We start from the raw sequence: 25,502 nt of genomic DNA on the forward strand, positions 1-25,502 counted from the left end.
ATTGAAAAGTACAATAAGTACAATCCATAAATATGTAAAAATACAGTATGTACAAGTTCAGTACATAAATAATAATTATTCTCAGTGGTGGAAGTTGAGAGGCAAAATGAATCTCTAAGTCACATAGAAAACAAACTTATGGTTACTAAAGGGGAAAGGGTGGGGAGGGATAAATTAGAAGTTTGGAATTAACAGATACACACCACTATATATAGGCTTCCCACGTGGCTCAGTAGTAAAGAATCCATCTGCCAACGCAGGAGTCACGGGAGACAGGTTTGATCCCTGTGTGGGGAAGATCGCCTGGAGGAGGAAATGGCAATCCACTCCAGTAGTCTTGCCTGGAAAATCCCACGGACAGAGGAACCTGGCGGGTTACAGTCCGTGGGGTCTAAAAGAGTCAGGTGTAACTGAGCGACTGAGCACGTATGCACCACTATATATAAAATAAATAACAAGGACCTACTGTATAGCATAGGGAACTATATTCAGTATCTTTAATAACATAAAATGGAAAAGGACTTTAAAAAGAATATATATATACATGTGTATATATATAAAGTTAAATCACTTTGCTGTGTACCTGAAACACAACATTGTAAATCAACTTCAATTTTTTTTAATCGCAGCTATTGGTATTGTCAAAAAAAAAAAAAGAGTCTCAGGGCTTCCCTGGTGGTCCAGTGATTAATACTCTGAATCTCAACCTCCAGCTGGTCATGTATCTAAGCCTCACGCTGAGCTAGATTGGGCTTGGGGAGGAATTTTACGTGGGTGAGTGAACTGGTCTTTGGAAGAACCACATCCTGAAGATTCATGTGGATTCCACTCCTTGTACCTCCAGTATCAATGCTCAGGCACCTCCCCAGCTATGTGAGCCACCATGTATGCGAGTGGTCACAGGTAGTATGCAGGTAAGACTGGGAAAGCCGGAGGCAATATCTCAATGGTGTAGCATGAGCACAGCTCCAATGTCCCTTCCCCTCCCTGGGACCCTCCAACATCCCCAGATCCCAGCATTGACACCACCATCCAATCCAATTTATTGGTACCTACAGTTTTCCCATTGTTAAACAGCATAGAACCACCCCCTGACCATGACACAGAAATAAAGCATCATGGAAGCCCAGGGAAACACAGTTTCAGGAACTTCCTGGAGAAAATAGATGAGCTGGGTGTTGCAGGATGCAAAAAAATTTTCTGGGCAGGTGTAGCAGCAAGAAGCAAGCGGGGGAGGCTTGGAAATGCACGAAGGTCAAAGGTTTGTGAGTGCCCAGCTGTCCCCGAAAGGGAGAGAGAGGGCCATGGGACAGCTATGGACCAGGGAAGGGAGAGGAGAAGACTGGAAGGGCTGAAGAGCTGGGCCTGCCCCTGGAGTAAGGCAAAACTCCCAGAAGTAGAGAGCCGTGGGAGAGGATGCAGAAAGGACTGAGAAGCCAGTTGACAGTCCCCCATAACCAAGGAAGCCCTCAGATAAGGATCTGTCTCTATATCGGAAAGGACTTTGATTTGCTTTTTCTTTTTTCTCCTGAGTTACAGTGTGAATACACTTCATGAAGATAGCTTAATGGGAAAGTTTTCCTGTACAAAAGTAACTTAAAAAAAACACACCTTTGGAGTTACTTGAAAATAAATATATCAATGGATGATTAGATTTAAAATGTCACAAATCTATGTCATGGAGACATGAGGCAACAGAAAGAATGAAATCCTGACCCTGCAACAGCGTTGGTGGAAGGCTCAACTATGCTGAATGGACCCCCAACTACACTGGGTGGACCCCAGAACTACACTGAATGGACCTGCAACTATGCTGAGTGGACCCCAGAACTATGCTGAGTGGGCCCCTAACTACGCTGAGTGGACCCCAGAACTATGCTGAGTGGACCCCAGAGCTACACTGAGTAGACCCCAGAACTATGCTGAGTGGACCCCAGAGCTACACTGAGTGGACCCCAGAGCTACGCTGAGTGGGCCCCTAACTACGCTGAGTGGACCCCAGAACTACGCTGAGTGGACCCCGGAGCTACGCTGAGTGGACCCCAGAACTACGCTGAGTGGACCCCGGAGCTATGCTGAGTGGACCTCGGAGCTATGCTGAGTGGACACCAGAGCTATGCTGAGTGGACCCCGGAGCTACGCTGAGTGGACCCCGGAGCCATGCTGAGTGGACCCCTAACTACTCTGAGTGGACCCCAGAACTATGCCTAGTGGCAGAAGCCAGACGCCAAAGACGACAAGTCATCCGGTTCTATGTATATGAAATGTCCAGAAAAGGCAAATCTGCAGAGACAGACAGTAGAGTTATAGCTCCTTAGGGCTGGAGGTAGGGAGGGGAGTGAAGGCTGCTGCGTGCAGAGGTTATTTGGGATAGGGGGGTGGAATGTTCTGGAATTCAATCATAGAGATAAGCACACAACTTTGTGAATACACTAAAAACCACTAAATCATAGATTTTAGAAGGGAAACATTATGGTATGTGAATTATATCTCAAGATAATAAACAATCACTCCCCTTCCAATTTTTCTAAGTACTGTCACATAATTCAACTGTCCAGATTAGGCAACAGATAACCAACCCAGTAAGCATGTGACAACAGTCACCAAAGAGAAAGAAAAATTATTTCCGAATTATTGTGAACTTGCTTTCTTGGGCCTTTTTTTTTTTTCCTCCCTCAAGGAAACAAACAAAAAAGATATATCACTCCCTTGCCAAGAGTAAGGCTCGTTTGGCAAAATTGCAGTCTGCAATGACAGTTCTCTAAAGCACAGCTCTCAGGTGCAGCTAAAAGAAAAGACAGCAAAAACAGGACAGGACGGCAGATGTCCTGCAGGTCCAGGAAGACTGGGTGGGAAGAGGAATTTACACGAGGAGCAATGCTGCATGGCCCCTGGTGCCCCTAGACACACATTCCCTTCCAGAAGTGGGGGCGGGGGGAGTCTAATGACCCCCTGCCTTTGGGGTTCAGTGCCCAGAATCTTCCCTGGCCCCACAGATGCAGCCACATGGCGCAAATCCCCATGGTGGCTGCACCTGGCCCCCTTCTTGCAGCTCTGAGAGCAGCCCTCCCCCAGGACTCAGCAGGAGGATGAGTCTGTGCAGGAAATCTGGGGCCCGGGGACCCGGCTCAGCCTCACCAGCAAGCAGGGCGCTAAGAAGATCTTCTCAGGGCCTCGGATGAGTCAAATCTGAAGCGACTACAAGACGCCTCCAGGTGTGGTCCTCTCTCCACATCCTGCTGCCAACCCTTCTCTCCTCTACCTCCAGGGGCCTCTGCAAAGCCTTGAACTGGGCCCAGAGCAGATCACAGTCCCCAGGACATGTGTTAAATGAAAGGAAATGAGTGGATGTGTCTGTTTGTTGTTTGCTTGTTTTCACTTTTGTGCGTGCAGCAGGACAACTTGTGAAGAATGGAGACCATGCAAGACCAGTCAGGACAGACAGCCACCCTTCTCCTTCGGACTCTCCTGAGATGGACCCTCACATCTCTTGTCCCTCTCGGGTTGTCTGTCCCTGGGTGTCCTAAGTGATTGGGCTTCCCTCTTTGTCACCTGACGGCCTGCACAGGGTCAGCCTGAGGACACTATCTACCCAGAGACAAACCCCATCAAATTTCTCCAGCCTTGAGCCAAACCCAGACCTTGCACGGGGGGCCCTTAGAGACCTACCAGCCGGGTGGGACCTGCCGGGATGGAACAACCTCCAAGTCTCCAAGCTTATCAACTGCAGAGTGTTCACAGCGGACTTCAAGCGGGAGACAGGGGCACACACTTGCGCTCTTGGGAACATACAGTCAGGTTTTCATTTAAGTCTCTTTCCTCTCTGGATTCAGTTCCCCTTAACATTCTCCTTGTCAAAAGAGGTTTGTAACCACAATCCCTGTGTAGTGAGAAATGAGGTTCACCTGTAGAACTCCTTTTGAGGGGAGCCCTCCAGAGGGCTGTGATGCGTCCCCACGGCCGTTGTTCTCATTTCTGTGCAGATGGAAAAGTGCCTCCCCTGAAGAGTAGTCGCAGGAGTGGCCCATGTAATTACCTGCCTGTGTGTCCTCAGGGCCACTTCAACCATGTTTTTATTTAAAACATGCAGCATCCAGCCGGTTTTTGATTATCCATGATAATGGGGGTCAAGGGTCAGCTGAATAATTGAGATGGAAACTTTATTCCCTCCAGAGGGTCTCGCGCACCCCCACCTCCACCTCCTGCCTTCCTTCCGCTGAGGAAGGAGGCGCTGTTGGATCGTGGAAGAGCTGCTGGCCTGGGGGTCTCCCTTGGGCCAGTTCCACAGTCGGGATTCTACAACTGGATTTCTGGGGGACCCTACACCATGCCCTTCCTTTCAGTTGGCGGGGTGGCGATGGTGATGAAAAGGAGCCAGACCACTGCATGCCAGATCTTCATCCCCAAGCTGAGCATCGTCTTCATTTATAACATATTTCTTCAAACTGACATGTTTTTGGTCATTTAATTGTTTACAAACTGTAATCACAGTTGATGTGGTCATGATATACTTCTGTAATATCCATTAAAATAATTCCCTAGGTAGTCACTTTTAAAAAAGATATGTCAGAAGATACCACTTGACCCTCGTCTGGATCCTAGAATAGAAAGCCAAAAACCAAGGAAGACTGGAAGTCCAGATAACATCTGGAATTCAGTTACAGTCGTGCGTCAACATTCTGCATCTCTGTCATCGTGCAGCCCTGTGTGCATGTCAGATGCTCACAATGGGACAAAGGGCTAACTTTGCAACTTTCCTGTAAACCGAACATGACTCCAAGATAAAAAGTTTATCTGCAAAATGTTTAATAGGGATGCAGATGCAGAGAGCAGACTTGTAGACACACCCTCTTCCGAAGAGGGTGGGAGGTGGGACCAATTGAGAGAGTAACATTGACATACATACAGTACCATGTGTAAAACAGACAGCTAGTGGGAAGCTGCTGTACAGCACAGGAAGCTCAGCTCAGGGCTCTGTGATGACCTAAAAGGGTGGGGTGGGCGGGGAGGGGGGAGTAGGGGAGGGAAGCTCAAGAAGGAGGAGATACATTTGTACGTGTATATAGTATATACATAAATGTATATATGTATAGCTGATTCAGGGCTTCCTATGTGGCACTTGTGGTAAGGAACCCTTCTGCCAATGCAGCAGACAGAGACGTAAGAGACACGGGTTCGATCCCTGGATGGGGAAGATCCCCTGGAGAAGGGAATGGCAACCCATTCCAGTATTCTTGCCTGGAGAATCCCATGGACAGAGGAGCCTGGTGGGCTACTGTCCATGGGGTCACAAAGAGTTGGACACGACTGAAGTGACTTAGCACTCAAGCACATAGCTGGTTCACATTGTTGTTCAGCAGAAACCAACACAACATTGCGAAGTAATTATCCTCCAATTTAAAAAAAATTTAATGGTTCCACCTAAATTTACAGAAGTTAAGAAATTAAAAAAAAAAATACAGTACCCCAGGTCTAGATAACGATCTTGGGAAATGTCAGATCAGACAATGTGCCAGCCCCTTAGACTCTTCTGATACTGGGGATGGGCTGGGTTTGGGTTGGTTTCTCTGGTCCAGACCCATTCAGGGGAGGGTTGAACGAGGAAGCAGGAAGATGCCCCTGGCTGTGACCTGTGGCTTGGTGGGCGGGGGGCACAGGTTCATCAGGACAATGTCCTTCTGACTCTCAAGACAGTTTCCCCAAAACTGCCCTCCTCCACCCCTGGTCAGCAAACAAATGCCCCCTCCCTTTTCTGGAACGGCTCCCATCACTCCAGCTTCCCGGTTCACACCAGGCTATGACCATACTACATCCGGGGAAAGATTCAGAGCCTCAGGGGCCCATTACTGTCTTGTTGCTGATGCTCCCGCCATAATTTCCTGAGCAGTTCACTTCCCCAGACCGTTGCCCTGACTCTGCTTTCCCAGAGTTAGAGAGAACGGAAGCGCCTGAGTGACAGACCAAAAGTCAGGCGAAGGCAATGTGCATTTTGTTCCCTATCCATAGTATCCCTATTTAGGAAGGCATGCTGGGGCTCTTGAGCACTTGGCTGATATGATTTTTAACCATCAAGTATAAAAATGAAATCATTCCCAGCACCTGAAGTGATTTTTGTCGGTGTCACCCACTGTTTCTGTAGATTAATTTTTTAGTCTAGAAAGAAAAAGCCTTACTTTTCAGCGATAAGAAGAAAAACTGGTTCCCCTTTTCCACCCCGTCAAAAGTTTCTTATGTAGGGCGTTTGTTTCCTTATTTTTTTTAAGGGGAAGAGTTCACTGATCCAGATGGGGAACAAAATGGCGGGGCTAAGACCCCCACCCCACCCACCCCTTGGGAGACGGATTAATCAGTGTCTTTCAGATGTATTTACAAAAAATGATACATTTAAACATTTCAATAAACAGATTAAAATCCAGATTTGTATATCAGCCTCTGCCAGCTACTTCTCCAAGCCAAGTATCCTTTTGTCCTCATGAAACCGAATGATGACTGGTCCTCAAATCCAAGTCCTAGCCTAGGAAAGCCCCGAGATTTTGTCCTCTTGGTGGCCTCTGAGCTCAGGTTTTGGCTTTCTTTCCCACCGTCCCATCCTCTGGGGGTGTCCCTACTGTGTTGTTATCGTTCAGTCACTAAGTTGTGTCCAGCTCTTTGCAATCCCATGGACTGCAGCACACCAGGTTTCCTTGTCCTTCACTCAAACTCATGTCCATTGAGACAGTGGATTGGCTTGTTTTCCTGTCCAGGAGAAGCTGTGCTTTGTCCAGTCTGCCCTGTCACCTCCCACTGCCCGGAGAAGGTTTTGCCATCACTGAACTGTTCTTCATTGGAAGAACTGATGCTGAAGCTGAAGCTTCAATACTTTGGCCACCTGATGCTAAGAACTGACTCACTGGAAAAGAACCTGTTGCTGGGAAAGACTGAAGGCAAAAAGAGAAGAGGGCAGCAGAGGATGAGATGGTTAGACAGCATCACCGACTCAAGGGACATGAACCTGAGCAAACTCGAGGAGATAGTGGAGGACAGGGAAGCCTAGTAGGCTCCAGTCCATGGGGTCGCAGAGTCAGACATGATTGAGTGACTGAACAGCAACAACAAACTGCTCTTCGTCTTTTCTGTGATACACGTTCAAGACGCTTGAGGAAAAATAAGGACAAAAACCAAACAGGCAGATACCAACCAAAAAAAAAGCCATGAAGAAGAAAACAGACCCACTCCTGGGAAACTGCATTCCACAGCTACTCACACATTCACCAACTATTTTTTGAACACCAAACAGGTTCCAAGTTCTGTACTAGGTCAAAGGATCAGGGGAGAATAAGATAAGGCCCCTGTGCTTGTGGGGCTCACCTTTTGGAATAGGAGACAATCATATAGAAGAAAACACATAAGTGAGTGAAGTCATTTCGGATAGAGATAAGTGATGAAAAAAAATGGAGCGGTGTGACGCATGATGAGGACAGCTGAAATGCAAGGATGATTCAGCCAAGGGGAAATCTGAGGGTGAGTTTTTCCAGATGGAGGGAGTTTGATGTGCAAAGGTCCTGGGGTGAGTACCCATTGGGCAACTTAAAACAAGCAGAAAGCTAATGGATATGCAGAACAATAGCAAAGAGGAAGATGCTAGAAGATGAGGCCACAGTCCAATCAGAGGACAAGGGGTGTAGAGCTTTTGAGGCCACAGGTGGCTCAGATGGTAAATAATCCTCCTGCAGTGCAGGAGACTCAGGCTTGATCCCTGGGTTGGGGAGATCCCCTGGAGAAGGGAATGGAAATACTGGAGCCCCACTACAGTATTCTTGCCTGGAGGATTCCACGAACAGAGAAGCCTGGTAGGTTACAGTCCACAGGGTCGCAAAGAGTCAGACATGACTGAGTGACTAACAGTAACATTAAGACATGGCAAGGAGGTTGGGAAATTGGTTGAGAGAAAGAGGGTCAGGACAGAGGAATGAGCTTTTCATTGGAGTTTGGAGAAGAGGGACATTGGAGGAGGGAACGTGGATGGAAAAGGAAGAAGAATTGTTACAAGTTTTGCTGTGGATCATGAGACTCCTCCCCAGCACTGAAGAAACTCAAGCAAAGGACCTTGCTGTTTGCCTATCAGATAAATCACCTGCTGTCTCCTACACTGAATCTGGGGCTTGTAAAGCTGCTTTGAGACTGGACCATGTGAGTTCCTGTTCCAAAGGTGTTATATACTCGTTCTACAGGCTTGACCCATGTGTGTGACTATGTTCTGAACTCACAATTCCTCTCCCTGGAGCAGGAAAAAGTAATCCAGCCTGTCTAGATGTTGCATCCTCTGTGAGGCATGACCCAGTTGTCCAGGCACCCCGGGAACTTCTCCTCTCTCAGGGAGCCCCAGCAGCTTGCACATCCTTCCTCATGCACTTCAAACAGCATATTGCAATGATTGGTTTACCCATCAACTCTGTCACCGGTTGCACTCCTTGAAGATGGTGACAAATTTTAACTTTCTTAGCCCAGCTCCACAGGGCTTCCCAGGTGGCACTAGTGATAAAGAACCCGCCTGCCAATGCATGAGATGTAAGAGACACAGGTTCGATCCCTAGGTGGGAAAGATTCTCTGTAGGAGGGCATGGCAACCCACTCCACTATTCTTGCCTGGAGAATTCCATGGACAGAGGAGCCTGGTGGGCTATGGTCCATGTGGTTGCAAAGAGTGGAACACAACTGAAGTGACTTAGCATGCACACACGCAGCCAGCTCCATGCAGGTACTTGGTAAGCAACTGTCAGACCAACTTCCCAGCTGTGCTGGGAGAGCAAAGGTTGTTTGTGGCTTTTTTCAAAAAAAGAGTTCCCCCTGGCATGTAACAGTGGGGCAGTAACTCCCTCTCTGAGGCTGGGCTGCCCAAAGCAACTTCCTACCAGGTCCTTTTCCCTCTAGGACCTTCCTGTTCTCCAGAGCTTAGCATGGCGGGTATGCTCAACCTCTGACTTGTCCTTCCTCAGGTGTACTTGGTGGGGTGGGGGTGGCTAGGACAATCAGGTAGTGTTTGTCCAGTCTCCCGATCAAGTCTGGGCAGCTGGGAGACCAAGGCTTCTGGAGGCAGCATCCTGCACCATGAAGCACTTCACCCAGTGGGCCTGGGAGCGAGATCGCTGGGTGAAGCAATCGGTTCCTCCCACCATGCCTTCTGCTCCATGGGAAGCCCAGCCCAGGGAAGTGGGGGCTAAACAAAAATCAGGCCCTGACCTTCTCAAAAGTCAGGCAGCAGGGCTCAGGCATGCTTAATATTGCATTGACTCCTTCCTGTTCTCGTGGGGTCCGGTTGTGCCAAGTTTGGCCCCGAGGGGAAGAACTCAGGGTAATGTGGGCTGAGAGCCAGTGCACGTGTTCTCTGGAGGCGGGAAGGAGAGGGAGCCAAAAGGGGTGAACTCAGGAACACGGTCTGCAGGGGCTGCTCAGCCTGCTGGGCTGTGAGTGGAGAAGGCAGTCGAGCAGGATGGGAATGGATTGTGTGCCCACCAGCAGCAAAGGTCCACTGATCTCCCTTCACCCCCAGGACCCCTGTAAACACCACACTCCTCCCATGACCAGAGGGCTGATTTTCAAACAGAATTCCTTCCAACATCCTCACTCTAGTCACAGCTCCCTGAAGTGGTCTCCGCCACATGCATGGTCGCCAGGGTGCTGGCCTCTGCACGCTTCTTCGGCCCCCATCCCAAACCCCACTTCCTGTTTGCATCCCAGCCCACCCTGGCCTTTCAGATCCTGCTGGCATGGGGGCCCCACAGGAGCCACTCCCAGGCCTGAGGTCTGTGTCCGTCCTTCCGTCTGCACTTCATTGCCTTGCTCCAGACCTTCAGACCTAACTCAGATCTGGGGTCTTCTGGGGAGCCTGAGAAGAAACTCACGTCACCATGCTTAGCTGTTAACCCGAGCTCCTTTCTTCAGCAGACAAGACATAGGAGCTGGGGCAGCCCACCCTTCCATCATCAGTCCCTGGACTCAGCTGCTCTCTTGGGGAACATCTCCCAACATATGGGGATTCAGTTGGCACCAACATTTGAGGCCAACCCTGTTAACTCTAAAAGCACAAATCCCAAACAATCTCACTTAAAACTTGCAAATCTCCTTGAAGACTTTCCCATGAGAATTCATTCTCTCCAAAAAGTCTGTGCCCAGGATTCAGGTTTCAATCCTCAGTGGACAGGGCTCTACCAAGCTCCCGAAATCTCAGAGCAGGGGTCTTAGGGCATCTAAGGTTGAACATGGGCTCCGTTCTCACTAGTTGTGGACAAGTTCCTTTATCTTTCAAAGCCTTTACAGACTGCTCTGTCTGGCAGGGACGATAATAACCCCAGGCACTTGGGTCAGTTAAGTTCATGGTGCTCCCCAAAAGGCAGGTGGGCCTCTAACCCCAGTCAACATTAATGGGAGCATTTTTGTTTGTGTGCTCAGTCATGTCCGACTCTTTGCGACCTCATTCATTGCAGCCCACTAGGCTCCTCTGTCCATGGAATTTTCCAGGCAAGAATATTGCATTGGGTTACTACTTCCTTCTCCAGGGTATCGTCCCAACCCGGGGATTGAACCGCATCTCTTGCATATCCTGCATTGGCAGGCAGATTCTTTACCACTGAGCCACCTGGGAAGCCATGGTGGGAGCCAATAGGAACATTACAGCTGCAATTATTCTCATCAACAGCATCCATTCCGGGCATCTTGACAGGAGGATGGCCAGAAAGAGGGACTGCCTCTTCCTCTCTGGAGAGAGATCCTGGGGGAGCCCAGGGAGGGCTTATCCTGAGAGACTGGAGCTGTGTGTCTGGCTGGGCGTCCACAGATCATGGTGGCAAGTCACGCACACATCAATATGCTCCCCCCGCCTCACACATCCACCAGCCCCCTCACATCCTCAGCCACACCAGAGAACATGTGTGTGTGCTTGTTCACACACACACACATACACACACACACACATCTCCTGCCCCAGGCCAAACGTGCTCCAGGAATGTGGACCTCACCAGGTCCCAGCAGCGCCCAGCCCAGTACACCTGCCATAGCCAGAGACCCAGGACAGTAGTGGGGTGCAGGTGGGATGAGCTCATGGCCTCCCACAGGTACACACTGCCAGGTGACCGAATGTATTTGCATATAATTTGCATGTGGTGATACAGCCTTCCCATCTCTGCACAGAGCATTTCCAAGCTAACCTATTATTACTGCTCCTCCAAAGCTTGGTTTTCCCAGGCACTTGCGCTGCTTACCCACCCACTGTCAGAAAGTCCTAGGCAGGGAGGCGGAATCTGAGCACCTGGAAAGTCAGACCAGCATCCCTGGGTCTCAGCTGCTCCCTGGGACAGCGAATTTCATCACGCCTCCCCGGAAAGACCCAAGGAGACCACCCTGCATATAAGATGTTACCGTGTGCCCACAGCCAGGTACCCACTACAGCACATAGGCAACTTTATTCTCCTCAGGGCCCAGAGAGCTAGTCTGATGGAGAACTCGACCCCAGCTCCTCCCAGAGCAAGTTTTTCAAGTTTGCATGGGCATACCCTGTGCTACAGATACTACTACTGAGTGAGTGAGTGAATGAAAGTCACTCGTTTGTGTCCAACTCTTTGCGACCCCATGGACAACACAGTGCATGGAATTCTCCAGGCCAGAATACTGGAGTGGGTAGACTTTTCCTTCTCCAGGGATCTTCCTGACCAAGGAATCAAACCAGGGTCTCCTGCATTGCAGGCGGATTCATTACCAACTGAGCTATCAGGGAAGCCCATACTACTACTACTTGTAGCAAATATATAAAAATGCAGAATGCCCTGAAAAAATATATATGTATGTGGGTATACATATATATATATATACATATATATGTGTGTGTGTGTGTGTGTGTGTGTGTGTGTGTGTGTGTCTTTAAATGAATCACTGTGCTGCACACTTGAAACTAATATTGTAAATCAACTATACGTCAATTTTTTAAAATGCATGATGGGGGGTTTCCCTGGTGGGCTCAGTGGATGAGAATCCACCTGCCATGGCAGGAGACATGGGTTCAATCCCTAGTCAAGGAAGATCCCACATGCCAAAAGACAACCAAGTCTGAGTGCCACAACTACTGAGCCTGTGCTCTAGAGCCCAGGAGACACAACTACGGAGCCTAGATGCTGCAGCTATTGAAGCTGCTGCTCCCTAGAGCCTGTACTCTGCAACAAGAGAAGCCACTGCTTGAGAAACCTAAGAATACTGCAATCAGAGTGTAGTCCCTACTTGCTGCAACTAGAGAGAAGCTTGCACAGCAACAAAGACTCAGCACAGCCAAATAAAAATTAAAATAAATATATAAAATTATTTTTGAAAAAAAGAAAAAGAAAAAAAATGCAGAATGGTGAGTTTTCTGGTGGTCTAGTGGCTAAGACTCCATTTTTCCAATGCAGGAGACCTAGATTTGATCCCTGGTTGGGAAGCTAGATCCTATATGCCACAACTAACAGTTTGCATGCCACAACCAAGATTGAATATCCTGCATACTGCAACTGAGAACTGGCACAGCCAAATAAATAAAAATAAATGTTTTAAAAATAAAAAATTTAAAAAATACGGGATGCCTAGTTAAATTTGAGTCTAGACAAAACAACAAATAATAAGCTAGTATATCCTGTGCAATCCTTATACTATAAGAGCATTCACAGCATCCCTGAAGTCCAGCTGGATGCCCTGTATTCTATTGGACAGCCCTACCTAGGACCCCAGATCCACTGGTTTCTAGTATCTAGACACTAGAAATCCACTGATTTCTCCCAGCTTTTAGCTAAGACCAGAGGAACAGGGCTTTACTGCCTAACTGTCCAGCTTCCCACTGTAGGATAGAAAGCGAGAGCAGAGGCTCCACGTGAGGTCAACTGAGAATAGCCAGAAGGAGACACGGGGGGGAGGGAGAACACGTGTTTCCTAATTTAGTTAAACATCGAAAACCTGTTCCTCTTCTGTGTCTGGGAGGAGCACGGTGGTTATCACTGTGGACGTGAGCCCACGTTTCCTGTGGCGAGAGACACTTGTGTTTGCATCAACAGGCCCTGTTTCTAGGGACCCCCCCAGGATGTGAGGCCCACGGCGGTCACAGAGGAGGAGGGGGACAACGAGGGCCTGTAGGTGGGGCTGCTTGGGAGCTGCGGGCCCTGGAGAACCCCGCCCCCTCACGTGGAACGACCACCTCCTTGCTGGACCCCTGTCTAGCTTCCGCATTGCACTACAGAAAACTGGCCCTTCCCAGGACCGTAGGTGACAGTTGCCTAGCTGCAGACCTTTGCTGGGGGTGGGAACTCAGCAGGGAAGGAACAGGGCTGGGGAGCCTTTGCCCTTCACCTGGAATCACCTGCCAGTGAGCACAAACCCACAGGGAGGCCACCCCTCTGGCCCCACAGGTCCTCCCTCCAGTGGGCTGAGCTCTGGCTCTTCCAACAGGGCCCCTGTACTTCCAGAATGAGCAGGACTCAGCCTGCAGACACCACAGCTAAACACATGCCTCGCCCAGGAGTGAGGGAGCGGAAAATTCTCCGTCAAACCTTTTTTAGGGGGAAGAGTTATTTTATAGTAAGATCGGTGGATCTACTGTGGAAGGCAATGCAAAAAAAAAAAAAAAAATACATAAGGCTCCGTTTCCTCCTCCATCAGAAGGTGATGGGATGGCTGCAGGTTCCCAGGCATTACAAGGACTAGAAAAAGAGATACAGGCACAGCCCTCCTTCCCCGGCATAACACCAGGCAGTCAGAGTCAGCAGCAGCAGTCACCTTCTCTGATCATACTTTTGGACTTATCCCTTAACTGGCCTGCGATATCAGACCTCTCTGCACTTAAATTACAAAGCTGCGAAAGACTCCAGGTTTTCAGCACCGGGGGAAGGTTTCACTTGGTTTTCTAAGGGCATCCTCTGGTCAGGTCTCAAACAGGTGACAAGAGCCTGAAGGTCTGTCACCTGCCCTGTCTGACGTGCCCAGGTGGGCACCCATCTCATATAACAGTGGCCACACACTTGGCGAACCTGGAAGGCACCAGAGGTTCCCATTAGAACAGAATTCCCGTTACCCATCCACTGGATCCCCACTCATCACCACCTGCCAGCTAGGTGTTCCCAGCCCAGAAAATTCCAACTGTGGTTGCTGAAGAGGCTCTGGTAGAAGATGTGATGGGCCATGTTCAAGGAGCTTGGTGTGGGCAGGAGAGCATGACTCACCCAGACTCACACAACTCACATGCGCGGGCTCGGGATCCTTGAGTCCGCCGCCTGGGTTGAAGGACGGAACCCAGTCTCGACAAAACACCCAAGTCAGTTCCCTGCCTACTCACACCCTCTCGGTGGTCCTGACCCTCCTTCTTAAGAATTTCTCAAACTCAGTGATGTTAATCTCTCTTGAGAACCTGAGCGCTGAACCTGCCCAGTGGCCATCAGAGATCATCCACATTCTTTGTATTTCTTCACTCGACAGAGAGGCCAGCCACTGCCCTGGGACGTTGCTGGCTGTGGTTGTCCACGCCCCTGTCTCAGATGGACCAACCATGCAAGACTCGGGAACTAAATGAAGACCATACACAGGTGGCTCTGAACACCTAGTCATCAATGACTGAGGCTGACTGTAGGGTCGTGGGGGTATATTCGGATTAATTTAAGAGAGGATAAGAGATGTCTCCTCGAATCAGGGGCTGGGATGCATTCACACTTTCTTACTGACCTAATAATTGTTGCAAATGTACAAAGACAGTTGTCTCAGTGGTTCCACTACTGCTCAGCCTTCTGTTTCTCATGCTTGCCTCTTCCTCACGACAGCTGCTATCCTGTTTTCACCTCAGAGAGCAAGGCACCCTTCTCAGGACAGCTCCAGCATCTAAACTGCTCTTTCAGTACAGCCTGGGCTCCAAAATATGAACAGGCGTTTTCGGGGTAAGTAGCCTCAGGTGAGATTTCAGCCATCATCTGACCACTTCCAAGCCCCATGATGAGTTCCTGCTAAAATATTACACTTCGTCCTAACTACCTTGGGAGCGATTCTCTGTTTACAAAACACACTTCGTCAATATTCACCCAGTTTGGAGATTAGGGAGCCCTGTCCTTCTTCTCTGTGGTGGTAGAGATGCCCCTAAAGCCATTTTTTTTTTTATCCCAAGCCATGATCCAACATCTTTTTCCCCCAATTTCGACTCCGTACAGCCTTTCCTTTTTGAAAAACAAAGCATAACAATTGCAATTCTCCCTTGGCCAGTGGCCAGACATCCACGGGTTGGAGCCAGGAGATGAACGGATACACCCGGAGAGGGCAAGGTCAGAGAGCGGAACATTCTGGACACGTGTTTGTGCAGGAGACCAGACCCCAAGGCCCGAGAGCGCCCAGACATGAGGGTCGACACCTCCCGGTTTGAATGACACGCTGAGGACCTTCGGAATCTGTGGATGAAACACGCCTATGACATTAATTAATGCCAGGCAAACTGTAACAGCAGATCTTAGAGACTAAAAATAAACCTATGCCAACTGATTCATCCCTCACTGCACAGAATTCGGAGCTTTTTTTCTCTGCTTCTCTTCTCCAAGTACGTTACATTATGGCCTTTTTCCTTTCCCTCCATCTTTGTCGTTCTTCTCTAATCCCTCTCCTTCTGCTCCAGAGGTTGAAAGCGTCCAGAGGAGATGTCCCCACTCAGCTCCCCTCCGACCCACAAACATGCTTAATAAGCAAGGAAATCATTTTTTTCCTGGCTCCCATAGCGGTGAGCTATGTAATTTGTCCTTAATATTTTCCATACGGATGTTGCTGCCTGTTGCCTCACACACACACAACTCTATAGCTTCATTTCCGATTACAGTCCGTTCTATTTTAAACTTTGTTGATTTCTACTGGGAAGGAAGCCTATTTCATAGAGATTAGCTGGACAGCTGGGTCTGATTGCTTCTGATTACCGGGCTTGGGGCCACTGGGCAGACAGGTTTCCCAAAGCCCCATAGATGGAGAACCACTCTGTAGGGACCCACTTTGGGGTCAGCGCTCACTCCAGGGAGGGAGGTCAGTGGCCTCAGTCGGAAATCAACAGGTCAAGCCAAAGGCAGGGTCAGCCCTTAGTCCACATCTCGGCTCAGGAGGCTGTGCTGAGAGGTGGAGGAGGGGGCCTGAGAAGCCCCTTGACTCCAAGGCGCTCACGGGGACCTGAGTGGGGGCTTGTGTCACAGAAAACTGCGTGTGCTTGGAAGAGAGCATCCATCATGCTTGCCTGATAGAATCACTCAGGAGGTGACAGACAAGGCTCAGTGATTAAGCTCCCTTCATCTGGCCTTGCCTCCCAGACCTCCAGGTGCACAAAGAAATCACAAAGACCTCTCTCACCTTGAAGTGGTCAGTCCACAGGCAGGTGGGGGCTGCCGCGCTCTCCGGAAAACCGGTGGCTCCGATGAGGCACGAGTTTCCTCCCTCCTCGTCCCATGTCTGCCTTTGCTTCTCTTTCTGCTTTCTCTAGAGGAAACCGAGTGCTGGAAAAATTTTTTTAATTGTGTGTGTGGAGGATGGTGGGTGTCAGGGGTGCAGGGTGGTGGTGGGGGTGGTGGTGAAGGGACCCGGGGGGTAGGGGTGCAGCCTGCCCTGGTGTGGGTTCGGGTGTAATGGCCGATGCTGGAGATACGGCTTGCCTGCCGATGCTCAGTGGTACTGCAGCTCTGTGTGTGGGCGGCGGCAGCTACACGGCTGGGTTTCAAACCATTACACTGAACATTTGCAAACAGATAAAAAAACAAAACCATCCGGTACAAATGGAATCTTCTGTTTTTCTTCCCCCCCTGCACACTCTCCTTTGCACTTCTCTTCTGGAGTTTCGGAGAAGGTGGGCAAGGGTGGGTTTCTCTCTCTCCAGGCTCCCCCCACCCCATCACCCCATGTCTTCTGGCCACACCATTTACCCTTAGGGCCACTGGGCTGGACGGGAAGGTCAGGTCATACAGACCAACCCCCAGGCAGTGGGCATGCCCAGACATTTGGGAAAGATTTTCTCTTCTCTGGGATCTTGCCCTGATTCCAGCCACTGAGATGCATCACACCCAAGGAGAGTTTGTACATCCATATTTGGCCACCTGGATCCCTCCTGGTTGCAAAGCTACCTTGGAACTGGCCGACGAAGGGGAGAGAGGTGCACTTTCGTATCCAGTGAACGTCTTCTCAAGGAATACTCTGTGAATGGTGGCCTAAGATACTCCATGAAAGGGGGAAAAAAATCCTGTGGACAAATTACCTTGGAAACTATTGCATCCCGTATCACTCAAAGATAGTCACAGAGCATGCTGGCAAGTAAAGACTCTGAGAAGTCCTTCAATAAAGAATCCTGTGTAATTTTGTCTAATCCAATATTTCCAAAACATGTAGACCTTAGACGAAAGAATCCCCTCTCCCCAAATACCACCACCACCCATGACAACACACTCATATGCATGCACACTTTGTACACACATTCATGTACCCCACCTCCAGTGGAGGCCTGACCCCAAATCAACCCTTACAGCCAACAGAGGGCAGGTAAAGCAAGATCCTGGGAACCAGGCAGGTCAGAGGTCACCATCTCAGAACACTCTAAGCTTGTGACTAACGTGGGTGCTCTGGCTAGTTACCCATGAACTGGAGACTTTGCTTCCAGCTGGACAGGGAACACGAGGGAAGTGGACAATTCCCTCGGGGCTGTGTGGAGCTGAGTCAGTGCAACTTCTCTCCCCTTCCAGTGGGTCTCCACCTCACTTCTGCAGCCCGGGGATGGGGGTTGCCTGAGGTCAGAGCTGAGCCAAACTGGCAGGGTTGCAGAGTGGGGGTGGGGGGGGACAGACTCCCTGGGGGAGCTTTCTGGCACCCTGTTCAGACCCCTGATGGACACTCTAAGGATCAGATGGCACGTCTGATCCCGGACAGTGTGAGACTTAGGGAACTAGAATAGAAGAAGCATGAAACACAGAAACTCCGGGAGAGAGACCTGCTGCGTAGAGACATTCAGGTCAGAAAGGACCATGATGGAGGGAGTTGAACAGGGGTAGGGGAGGAAAGGACGGTGCACCCTACTGGATTTGGGGCCTGCTGGGCCGATCAGTGCCAACAGACTCTAGCTCTACAGCTCACCATCGATGAGGGCGCTGGGCATTGGGCGTTGGCCTCTTCATGTGAAAACTCCTCAACCAAGCATGATCTTGCCCCCGTGGGCATTTGAGACTATCTGAGGACATTTCTGGTTGTCACAACTAGGGACAGGGCTACTGTCGAACAGCCTATGAAGATGGACAGGGCAGCCCGAGACAGAGAGTGATCCATCCTGAAGGTCAACAGCCCAGCAGAAGTGAAGGACCCAGTCTGAGTGAGTCCTTCAGCCCCCTTGGGGGGGGTCAAGTGAGACCATGCACACAAGGATTCTGAGTAAACCAGAAGGCAGTTATGTTACATTTGGTAAGAAAGAGACTTCCTTATCATTTAGGTGGCATTTCATCTCTGGGGGGCAAATTGGAAACAGATGGGAAGTCGTGTAAGAGCTTTCTGCTACAGACCAAGAAGAGAGAAAGCCTGCTGGCCTTGTAAACACTCAAAATCACATGATTGAAAAAATAAATAAATAAGAGAAAGAAAAGGAATGCCTCCTTTTGCTTAAGTACATCACAGAACTTGAACTCCGTGTGAACAAAGTGAAATGGGTGCAGAAAAGCTTTAAAAAGCTCGCTAGCACTTCGACGGATATCATTGGTAATTAGAGCATTTTACAGAATCCATTAAATAAGCTTTAAACAAAGCTGAAATTATTTGTTGACCTTTCTCTGAAGGAGGGTAACGATCGTGCTGACGACACTAATGCATCCGGCCTGGTCGGGGGGTTTCTTTCAAAGAAATCTTGGGCCAGGCTTGCCACACAAGCCCCAGCACACAGCAAATGATTGGAGGCCAACAAAAAGGGAAAGTGAAATTCATGTTCAGAGGTGTATTCCAGATGACTGCCCAACCTTGAGGAAGAAAACTGGCCATTTCTCAGTCTGTACCCCAACTCCGGTAGGACCCTCGAGGGCAGGACCTGGGATCTTGGCCCTGGAAACAGATTTTCCTGGATGATGAAGAGGTACAGGCGGGTGGGAGCCTGGGAGAGGCAGGTAGGGGCTGTTCTGCCATGACTGGAGTGAGGGTCAGGACCGGTCAGGCCCATTCCAAGAGAGAAGGAAGGGAGGATGTGGGGGTGGAGGAGTCCATGCTGAGACCAGTGCCCTCACAAAGAAGCTTTCAAGGAAAAAAGAACCAGCCAGCTTTCTGATGTGGACACAGAATGGGACCCACCATCACCAGTTACATCAGCTTCTTCCAGGAACCAAAGTAGAGCAAGGCCACCTGAGAGTCTTGACATCCCAGTGCCTCCCCAACCACTGAGTGTGTGTTAGTCGCTCAGGCGTCTCTGACTCTTGACAATCCCATGGACTCTAGCCCGCCAGGATCCTCCATCCATGGGATTTTCCAGGAAAGAATACCGGAGTGGACTGCCATGTCCTTTTCCACCCCCACCACTTACCCATTCACTAACCAGGACAGGCAACGGCTGCGTAACTGAGAACTTCCCTGTGCCAGCACTTTGGCACTAGGAGCAAGACGATGATGGATAAACAAAAGCTAATCTCTGCTTTTGTTTACATGGGGTGCATAGTTAGGTAGTTTGAGATGGACATGTACACACTGGTATATTTGAAATAGATAACCAATAAGGACCTACCATATAGCACAGGGAACCCTGCTCAATGTCATGTGGCAGCCTGGATGGGAGGGGAGTTTAGGGGAGAATGGATATGTATATGTATGGCTGAGCCCCTTTGCTGTCCACCTGAAATTATCACATTGTTAATTGGCTATACTCCAATACAAAATAAAATGCTAGGGGAAAAAACACAACCGAGTATGGTTCTGTTTAATGGATTTTACAGTGTGCCTGGTGGTCTAGCTCTGCCCCCTTCCCTGTGAGGACAAGCCAGAGGAGGTCCAGGGCTCCCCACTCAGGCGTGTCCCACTGGGGAATCAGCTACTCATCACAGGAGTGGCTGCTGCTTTCTGAGTGTCTCACTCCCTCCTGTGTCCTCTCCCCCATGGCTGCCACCCTGTTCCCACCATCAGTCCCCTTCACCCGACACTCACACTTGCCCAGGGAGTGCCCACTGGCCTCGCTTGGTCCATGAAGGACCTCACAGTTGGGCAGAGCCTAACTTCTGGGCTAATTCCTAGGCTTCAAGCCATCCTATAGGTGATGACTGTGAGGTCCGCCACCGCTGAGCCAGCCCCGGACGAGGGAGCAGAGTCTTGCGTGTTTTACCAGGGAGCACTGCCAGCATTCCACAGAGAGCCCCTTTCCCAATACACGGGTGCCAGGAGGGAAGGGTCTGGGCCAATCGAGTGGCCCCTTAGATCATTTCACATGGTCTTCAGTTGATTTTTATTTATTTGGTTTTGGTTGCACTGGGTTTTTTGTTGCTGAGCAACGGCTTTCTCTAGTTGCATCAAGCGGGGGCTTCCCTTTGGTGTGGTGTGAAGGCTTCTTTTTCTGGTGGCTTTCTCTTATCACAGAGTGCAGGCTCTAGGTGTGCAGGCTTCAGTAGTTGCAACACACAGGCTTAGTTGCCCCACGTCATGTGAATCTTCCCAGACATGGGATCAAACACTTGTCCCCTACATTGGCAGGTGGGTTCTCATCCACTTCACAACCAGGGAAGTCCCAGATGATTTTTTCAAAATTGTACTAGTTATATTTTTATGTCAATAAAAATGACAGATCCAACTTGTGTATATCCCTTTTAAATGCATCTTAATAGCCAATTTAAGTAAAAATTCTAATCTGAGACTTATATGAAAATCCAAACAAACTAGAAGACCTAAAGTAATTTTGAAAAAGAAGAATAAAGTTGGAGAAATCACATTATCAAATTTTAAGGCTCACTCTATAGCTACAGTAATCAAGAGAGTGCAGAATTGATAGAGATAAACATGTAGATCAATAAAACTCAACAAAGAACCAGAAACAGAGCCACACAAATATGCTTGACTGATGTTGACAAAAACACAAAAGCAATTTAATCGAGGAAGGATAATCTTTTCCACAAATGATGGTGGAGCAATTGGATGTCTTGGCAAAAAAAAAAAAATCTATGCTAAACCCACAATTGATACAAAAAGCAACTCAAAAATGGATTGTAGATTTAAATGTAAGACATAAAACTATAAAACTTTTAGAGAAAAAAAATGAGAGAAAAGTTTTGGGACCTAAGGTTAAGGCAAAGAGTTCTTAGACGTGATACCAAAATCACAATCCATGAAAGAAAAAAGCCAATGAAATTAGACATCATTAAAACTAAATCTTTTCCTCTACAAAAGATGCTATTAAGAACATGAAAAACAGCTTTATTGAACAGCTGGTACTGGAACAACTGGACATCCACATGCCAGAAAAATGAATCTAGACACAAACTTAGACTCTTCACAATAATTAACTCAAAATGGATCATAGACCTAAATGCAAAATGCAAAACTATCAAACTCTTAGAAAATAGCATAGAGGAAAACTTAGATGATATTCTGGAAAAGGCAAAACTACAGAGACAGTTAAAAAAAAAAGACAAGCGATAGCAAACAGTTAAAGGGGTAGAGAGAGGGAGGAATAGCAGAGCACAGAGTGTTCTCAGGGCATGTGTGATAAGGAAGGCCATGATATTTTAATGATGCACACACTTCTTTGTATATTTTTCCAAATTTGAGGAAATACAGCAGCAAGAATGAACACTAAGAAAAACTAGAGTCTTTGAGTTGTAGTGATATGTCAGTGTAGATTCATCAGTTGTAACAAAAGCACCATCTGATGGGGGATATTGACCCAGAGGGGGTGGGTAGGGGGCATATGGGAACTCTCCCAATTTCTGCAGTTTTGATGTGAACCTAAAACTACTCCCCACAAAATGAAGTCTTTATTTAAAAAAAAAAAGAAAATATTTGCAAGACATGTATCTGGCAAAAAAAGACTAGTATTTGGAATACATAAAGAATTCTCAAAATTCAACAGTGAAAAAAAAATAATCCAATTAGAAAATGGGCAACAGACATGAACAGATACTCCACCAAAAGGACAGCCAGACAGCCAGGAAGTATTTGAGAAGATGCTCAATGGATCTGCCACGAGGGATGTGAACTAAAACCATGATGAGACATCACTGTGCACCTGTCAGAGTGGTTAGATGAAAAAAAAACAAAACAAAACAGTACCAATGCTGGCCCAGATGTGAATAAACTGCATCACCCACCAGTGGCTGGTTTGTGTGAAAAATGGGACAGTCACTCTGAAAAATGATTTGGCAGTTTCTTATGAAATTAAACATGCACTTTTATTTTGTATTGGAGTACAGCCGATCAACAATGTAATGGTTTCACATGAACAGTAAAAGGATTCAACCATACATATAGGTGTATCCATTCTCCCCCAAACTCCGCTCCCATCCAGGCTGCCACATAACATTGAGCAGAGTTCCCTGTGCTACATAGTAGGTCCTTGTTGGTTATCAGTTTTAAATATAGCAGTGGGGACACGTCAATCCCAAATTCCCTAACTATTGCCTCCCCCATCCTCCCCCAAGCCCAGCAACCATGGGTCTGTTCTCTGAATCAAACATGCACTTATTTAGACCACTCAGCAGTTGCACTTTAGGGCATTTTCCCCAGAAAAATGAAATTTTATTTTCACATACAAATCCATATATGTATGTTTATAGATACTTTCTTTGTAATAGCCAATAACTGGAAACAACCCAAATATTGTTCAACAGGTAAATAAACTGCAGTGTGTCTGCACCATGCAATATAATTAAGCAATAAAGAAAAAAAGACTGTTGATACGCTCGACAACTTGGATGAATGTCAAGGGCATTATGCTAAGTGGAAAAAAAATAATTGTACATCCTGTGTGATTCAACTTAACATGACAAAATAGAGATGGGAGAACAGATTAGTGAACCGGGGCATAGGGATGGAGGGTGGGGTGAGACCACGAAGGGGTCATAGTAACCGACAGTTTTGTATCTTTTTTCCTTCTTTCTTTTTTAAATTATGAAAGTATGATAACACACTTACATAATACCTGGAAAATATAGAATAGAGTTCCATATAGTTCCACTATATGTTACAATTATTTTTTAAGTAGATGAATTAAGATTTTTAGTTGGAGTTTCAATATCATACTCTCAAAAATTAATAGAAAAATAGAAAAGTAGAAAGATATAGTAGACCTGAAAAGCACTATGAACCAATTCAACATAAGATTTATGCAATTTTCATACAACAGCAAGATACAAATTCTATTCAAGTTCCTATAGACTATAAACCAGGAGGTGACAGTTCTGTATCTTGACAGTGGCCATGTGTGATAAAATTGCATAGACTGTATTTGCACATATAAATGAATTCATGCAAAAACTGGTGAAATCTGAATAAGGTCTGCACCTTAATAAATTGTATTGTCAGCCCTCCACTTCTGGTATTGTACTATAGTTATTATGATGTTACCAATGAAAGAGGGTGAAGAACCTCTCTCTACTCTTTTTGAGTCTGTAATTATTGAAAAAAGTTTTCCAAAGGGAAAAGTATTAATTCAATGATAGTACAGGTGATTCATGAATTCAGTAGAAAATTTGTGATAGTGACATAAGACACACCCAAGGTCTAGGAATGGATGGATTTCCTCTAGGAGTTAAGGGTCACAGTCCCATCCAGGGGCAGAACCTGTGGGCATCCAAGCCTTAGGCATCCAGTGGACACCCAAAGCAAAATTCGAGCCCTTCTGTAGTTCCAAAGTGGTAAAATTTAAAATCAAAGTGCCTCTAAGGCCAAGTGAGCCAATTTTCTAAATGGCCAGAGGCCTTGCTTAAACTCCACTGAAATTGAATTGAGTGACACAGCAGATGTCATTAGATAAGAGCAGCCCCAGCCAGAAATACCATATTTCATCAACTCTTAAGACACACAGTTGCAAGAGGCACCGTTATTTTCTGTTCCACTGTAAAAGAAAAATACACTGCCAATTAAACCATGATACAAATGCTTTCTTATCACTTAGAATTTTTAATTTTACTTATTGAAAGGGTTCTTTGAGACTTATTTAGACAAATTTTTAATCACATATTACTATTGTGCATACATAAAAATGAAAATACAAGTGAAACAAATTGATCATTATTCCTCAAACTTCTTTACACAGAGTCTGACTCTTCTGTCATCAGTGTCTGGGTTTTTTCCATGGTCTCTCATCCTCCGTGCTATCATCCATAACCCTGATGATGCGGCATTTCTTTAAAGAATCCATCAAAGGATTTAAAGTCCCAAGTGTTGGACTCTTCAAAGCAGACTTTAGAATTGTATATGGTTTTCCTGCTTTGGTTCCCATTTCAGGATTGTTGCTAAATGTCTATGATTTGCTCAAGTTCTCCACTCCATCCCTACAACCATGACATGCATAAAGGTTACAGAAGCTTCCCATCCAATCCACATCTTCTTCTAGCATGCTGACCGTGGTCAGTTGCATATTAGTTACATGCGTCCACTGCAGAAGGGAACTTCAGATTTGGATGATGGTTATTTTGATGTTCACACATATGGGCAATTCAACAATGTCATGGCCTTCATAACACAGCATGGACTATACAATATGTTCTGATTTCACCTGTATGAACATGTGAAAAAAATAACCATCTTCTAAATTGTTGCTGCTCAGTTGCTAAGTCATATCTAACTCTTTAATACCCTGTGGACAGTAGCCTACCAGGCTCCACTGTCCACGGGATTTCCCAGGCAAGAATACTAGAGTGGGTTGACATTTCCTTCTCCAGGGGCTCTTCCTGGACCAGTGATCAAACCCGAATCTCCTACACTGGCAGGGGGATTCTTTACCACTGAGCCACCAAGGAAACCTCCTAATTTCCAAATAATGGAATGCAGTAAGCGGACAACTGAAATAACGTCAGGTGGCTTTACGTATTCTGAAGAAAATCAAGAAAAGACAGGATCACGATTGGCTGGGAGGAGACAGACAAAGCAAAACATTCTGAGGACAAGATATTTGAGAAGAGTCTGAAAAATAAAAAGTCATTAGCCAAAGGAAAATCTGGGGAAATTGCCCCCTACTGTATCTGCAAGAGAAGTTAGGTTATGCTTAGAAAAAAACAACCTCCAAGTTTCTGTGTTGTAACAAATAAAGATTTGTTTCCAATTTATGCTTGGTGTCCATAAGCATGTAGGCTGAAATGTATCTTTCTCACTTCAAGACCCAAGGTTGATGGAGAAAACGCTGTCGGGAAGATCGCCAGTTGCCATGGCAAAGGGAAAGGATGGGGGTATATTTCATGCAGGTTGTGCAAGCTTCTGCCCAGAAACGACACATGTTTCTCTGCCCATGATGTGAAAGCAAGTTACTAGGGCCACCTAGCTTCCAGGGGGTGGGGAGAGGAGTGCCATCTACC

The 25,502-nt window shown here is 47.4% G+C and overlaps 1 protein-coding gene across 1 annotated transcript in view; it reads right to left on the bottom strand.

Annotated features, from left to right (window-relative positions):
• ZNF831 (zinc finger protein 831) overlaps window positions 1-16,672 on the bottom strand; it is a 103,876-nt gene extending 87,204 nt beyond the window's left edge. Inside the window, exon 1 of the mRNA XM_081559365.1 lies at window positions 16,351-16,672. The gene's annotated coding sequence lies outside the window, so the exon portion shown is untranslated. The remainder of the gene's footprint in view (window positions 1-16,350) is intronic.
• Window positions 16,673-25,502: the final 8,830 nt, after the last annotated feature.

This window comes from Giraffa tippelskirchi, chromosome 13 (genome assembly GCF_054371585.1).
Source record: "Giraffa tippelskirchi isolate mGirTip1 chromosome 13, T2T-mGirTip1v1.2.pri, whole genome shotgun sequence".
In the NCBI taxonomy this organism is placed as follows: Eukaryota; Metazoa; Chordata; class Mammalia; order Artiodactyla; family Giraffidae; genus Giraffa; species Giraffa tippelskirchi.